The sequence below is a fragment of the Papaver somniferum genome, chromosome 10 (assembly GCF_003573695.1).
Source record: "Papaver somniferum cultivar HN1 chromosome 10, ASM357369v1, whole genome shotgun sequence".
In the NCBI taxonomy this organism is placed as follows: domain Eukaryota; kingdom Viridiplantae; phylum Streptophyta; class Magnoliopsida; order Ranunculales; family Papaveraceae; genus Papaver; species Papaver somniferum.
In genome coordinates, this window is record NC_039367.1 from 99434413 (window position 1) to 99440308 (window position 5896).

Genomic DNA, 5896 nt, shown 5'->3' on the forward strand with positions numbered 1-5896 from the left:
TGTTTTGGCGTTCGTGAACGGTAATCATTTCGTTATTCTAAAACTCAAGGAAAATTTTCCATTGCCACCTGTTTTTGGGATGGTTAAAAACAAGGATCTAGATCCCAATATATGGAAGGGATGGATGGCATTGTATGAGGAGAATCACCAATTTTGGGATGTGTTGGCCTTATCAAAGAAACCTCTCCAAGAGGAGGAGATGCAACTTCATACGTGTGGAAGCGATGATGAGTAATTTGGATATATGTGGTTCACTAATACGCAACATTTTGTTTTCTTTTTGGAAGTGTGAGTTGTAAACATTAAATCATATTTTGATGCCAATGACGGCATGGTTATGTTTCATTACGACAATGTCGGGACTTAGGTGCCGGCGTATAACTTACCTTTTGAAACAGTATCGGAAACCCTGAAAGACATCCAGAGATATTAGTAAATGTGTCGGCATTGGAAGTAGAATAAAAACAGTGCCGGTACGCAGACAAAACATATTTTGCAACTGGAGTTACAGACTGCCGGCATGGTAGGAAAAATACATTCAATGCTGAAACTATGCAATTTTGGGGATTTTGAAAATTCTGAGTGCCGGCATTGATATTTACCCTTTCGAACATGCCGGTACTTAAGAAAAACTTGGAAATCTGTTAAGTTTTGGCACATTCAAAGTCTGTAAAATAGGTAATTTGACACTGGTTTATCAACATAATAAATCAAATAACAACACTAGATTGTATAAAAGGACAAACACCGATTTAAGAGGTTCCAAACCTAAAACAAATCGAACATAAACCAAATCAAGCAAATAGTTTAGCAAGACACACAAACAAACACATTGTTCAAGACACACAAGCAAAAATAAATCAACATTAGATTGTTCAAGACCAAACTAACACTATAGAAGAAACACACTATGAAGGTCATCTCCCCAAAAGGGAAGTGCATGGTATCAGTTTCACCATGATACCTTTCGACGAAGCAATTGACAGCCACAGAATCAGGCTTCATATAATTTTGAACCAAAGCATATATAACAGAATCCCTTACTATTGTTTGGACCTCTTCACATTCCTCGGACAAATTCCAACCATCTGCGACTTGGTTTCGGCAAACACGCACAGCCTTCTTATGATCCTATAATTAGGAGACAATACAATTAAGAAATTTTACATAAATACACAATAATACTTATGCACAAGATAAAAAATGCTTACATAGGTTTGATAGATAGTACGAGCCCACGATTCCTTGTATCCAAATAGTTTTTTCGGTTCCGGAGCTTCACCCCAAATTCTACCACGTTCAAGGTCAGGTATCATGTCATCAATGTGAGGAAGGTGAGAACCTTTAACTTTTACTTTGACTATGCCCTTGCCCTTCTTGACCTTGCCTTGTGTTGGTTGTTGACTTGGCCCACCAACTTCGCTTTGGCTTGCTAATTGACTTGGATGAACCTCATCATCTTCCTCCTCACTTTCCTCTTCATCATGCTCATAGTCCTCAACAGTTCCAGTAGGTTCACGGATTACAAGTCGACTACGGTCACCACTTCTCTCCCAAATTATTCCTCTTGTATCAGCTCCCAAACTCTTTTTGCGACCTTTGTCTTTCCCTCGAGGAGGTAGAGACTGAGGAGTATCAAGACCGTCCTTCCTTCTTCTCTTAGTGACAACATCTTTAGTTTTTCTTTTGTTAGCTTCCTTGGCTTTTGACCTATATCATAAGCACAAGAAATGAATATAATACAACTCATTTTCAGTTTTAGTACCGTCATATACCAACTTAAACAAACCACGCCGGTACATAGCTCTCGGCATAGAAACATAGCAAATAACTCTTGCCGGTACACTGTTCCGGCAGTGAACATTAACTATCGGCAATGCCGGTAGTCATATGTAATTCTCCTGGATACCAAAAGATCACTACCGGCACTCTCGAAATAAATCAATTCCATGCCGTAACTGGGTACCGGCATACAATGCAACCTAAAATCTATGCCGGTACTGGTGACAAATTCATAGGTGTTCCTGTAAGTTTTAAGTACACTACCGGCATACTCGAATTATTATTAAGGAATGCCGTAACCTAAAACCGGAATACCATTCAACCCAATTTCTATGCCGGTACATATAATTCAGTTTCATGTGACTCTGGGTTTGGAAACGGCATTGCATTCATGCTAACATCTAAGCCGTAACTTAATACCGGCACTGTCTTCATTCTAGATTGAATGCCGTAACCCAATACCGACATTGTATTCATGCATATTTCAGTGCCGGTACTCACTGAAACTCAACTGTTTGAGTTAGGGTTCGCGATTCTAACCTAAACCCACTGCCTTAAATCGAATAAAACACTTATAGAATAGTTCAGAAGCACTTACCTTCTCACAGAAGCTATGTTTGCGAGAGGTTGATTGTCCGAGTTGGCTGCTTCCTCTTCTTCTTGCTCTTGAGCAATCAAAGCAAGCCTTTCCTGTAATTTCTGTTGAGCAATCGATTTTGAGTTCGATTGGGCATTTGGTTTCTTTCGTGGAGGCATTGTTATGATTCGAGTGGGTTAATCGATGAAGAAATTTTTGAATCGACGATTAACGGATGAAGAAGGATATGGAAGAATTCTTTTTTTCAAAACCCTAAACCCTAAGAGTGCCGGTACTGATTTGAGAGAATGGGGGATAATTGATTTTGTTTTTGGATTTTAAGTTTTATTAGAAAGGGTATTATAGTCTTTTCATAATGTTTTTTAATTAATCAAAGGGTATTTTAGTATTTGCATACCTAAAAGTCACCCCTTAACAGACACTACTGGTTGGGGGAAGTAATGCATATTCCCCAATTGTTTTTTATATCCCCCAGCGCGTTCTAAAAATAACCTAAGAAATTTTATAAAACAACAACTGAAATCGGTTGTACGGTGTTACGGTGTAAAATAACACGCATATGGCCTATGATTTTTTTTTTTGTTAATTATATTACATAATGAACTAATAGGAAGCCTAACAAGCTAAGCTCCAAGAAGCGTACTACTACATTAGTTGAACAGGTTTCCATGCTAGCCTACCAACGATCCTCATGAGGAACAAAGCCGAGGGAGCCGAAACGGATAATGTGGCTAATATCGTCGCAAGGGGGCAAGCTAACTCTATTGTCCATGTGTCAGAGTTTTTTTTATTTGTTTGTTTTGCGTCTTTTGTAATGCCTAAAACTTTTACATTTTCTTTTGTTGGTATCATGTGCTTTTCTAAAATAAAATAAAATATATTGCCTATATATTTATTTGTTATAAATTTATTTTTTTTATCTTCTTCGTAATAAAAGTTTTTGGGTTTTGAAATCCTAATATGGTTTTGAGTCCTCATGTGGCATTAACAGGTTAATGATTTCTGAATTAAACATGGACTCCCATAGAACTCCAAATATGGTAATTTGTGTTTTTCGTTTTTTTATTCTTTTTTAAACATGTTTTTTTAAATCATTATGCATTGCCAAGTATCATCGCCAAAATTCTCATTTTACAAAAAACAAAAAAGTCTTATTTCGGCCATTAAGAAGTGAGGGTTTTCTAACCGTTCAACGTGGAAGCTTTATTTATCTAGGTCTTTAAGTCTTTTGATACCATAGTTCTCTACTAGTTCATTCTCTTAATCAAGGTACATTATTGATCACGTTCAATTTCCACATAAGGCTATTTGGAATAGCAAAATACCCACCAAAACTAGTTGTTTTTATTATGCGTTGTTGCACAGAATAGTTATTACAAGTTTACAACTCATAAGTTTGTGGATTTGGGATACCATCCTATCAACAAATGCATACTGCGCGGTATTGTTGAGGAAAATGTTGGGCATTTGTTCTTTGATTGTTCATTCTCGGGTAGAATTTGGTCTTCTGTGCATCTCATGGTAATTGTCCTACTAAAATTCATAATTTGATGCAATCATTGCACCCTCTCAAAACACCTGAAGATGACTAAATGGTCTGACCTCTAATCCATGTTGTTGTTCAATATTTATTTGGATTGAGAAAAATTCTAGAATATCCAAGGAGAAATCTCAAATTATTTATCTAGTATGTTAGGATGCTACTACTTTCATATGTCTCAATCTTCAAAAATAATCTGATAGGGAACACAAGAGCCTGTTTGGTATAGTTTTCAAAAACACAGTTTTCTGTTTTTAAAAACAGAGAAAACAGAAAATAGGAAAAAATGTGTTTGGTAGGGACATTTTCAGAAAATATTTGCTATCTGTTTTCTGTTTTTGAAAACAAAAAAAAATGAAAATAACAAATTATTGTTTTCTGTGTTTTCTCTTTTTTCATTTTTTGTTCCTTTTTCTTCTTTTCAGAACAAAGTAAGAGATCAGGAGAATGATTGCAAGTAAGTCATGGCCAGTATCACTATCTCTTGGACGAGTCTTTACATTTGATCTGGTTTAGTTCATTTTCCTTGGTTTTCAAAAACAGTTTTTATCCAACCAATCAATTTTTAGAAAATGAAAACAAGGAAAAAATGGTATGTTTTTAAACCATTAGAAAACTATTTTTGAAACAGCTTTTAAAAATTGTACCAAATGGGCTCTAAGTTTTTCGATTTTTAACTGAGGTGCAATTTTTATTTTATTTTTAACTAGGATGCAATTTTTCTTTGATTGTCTGATTTCTCTATTTGACGCTTCTGACTCCTTGAAAGAAGCGATATTCCTCTCTCTTTCCATAAAATTCTCGCTTTACTAAAAAAACAAAACAAAAAACTTTCTGGCAGCTATAATATTCGGTGGGGTGATGTTTTCATGGGATTGCTTGTTAGGCTAACCCCTATTGCCTAGATTAAGCTGCTAGATTGGCCAAAAAGTGTTACAAATCAAGAAAAAAGTGTGGGAAAAAAGTTAACACTACTTCTGTCTACTTCTCTCTCCCAGCATGTAGTTCAACTAGCAGCGAGATTGAAACGCTGAACTGTTCGGCACTCAAAAAGTAACTTTAGCGCTGAACCATTCATTGCTCTATATTTTTTATTAAATGTTTAGAGAGAATGTGACGGGGAGAGAGAGGAAAAAGAGAGAAAAAAAAGAAGAGAGGAAAAAGAGGGAGAATGTGATGGAGCGAGAGGAAAAAGATGGAGAGAGAGGAAAAAAAGGAAAGAGAGAGGAAAAAGTAGGAGAGAGAAATGATAATGATTAGTTGTTTGGAAAATAAAATCATGTGATGATGTTTGATTCAACGTTTAGCGCTGTTTGATTTAGCGTTTCGCTGCTAGATTAGAAATATCATAGAACTTAGGAGATTGTCCTATCTGACGTGGATGACCAATCTAGCTGCTAGATTAGAAGACCATAAGAATTAGTCTTAGATAAAGCTAAGTTGAGCAAGTAGCCAAGTGTAATATGGAATTCGTTCATGGATGAGTTAAACAAGCATTTGTGAGTGCTTTCTTCATCTTTTGGCAGCTATATCGGCAAAGGTTGCCTTTAGCCTTCCTGACTTCGTACTTTAGAAATAAAATGTAATAATAAAGGCAGGATAAAACGGGTGGAATAACTCATTCATTGGACTAAAATTCACCCTGGACTTAAAATATTATAAACAAATTATGTTGTCCGTGATTTTTTGTTTTGGCAATGCTAAGTGGAAAGTTGAGATTAGTTAATTATAATTAGTATAGCTTTGTCATTATTGTATGTGAAAAGAAAGAATAATTGTTAAACATATCTTATCTATTTTTTTCTTCTTTTTGTATTATTATTGTGTATCGAAGTATGTTATTTTAATTATATTAATGAATTTTATGTGTTTAATGCATCTAATATCTTATCTAGTTTTATCTTCTTATTTCTAATATCGTGTATTTGTATATCAAAATATCTTATCCTAACTAATTTTATTAATGAACATTTATG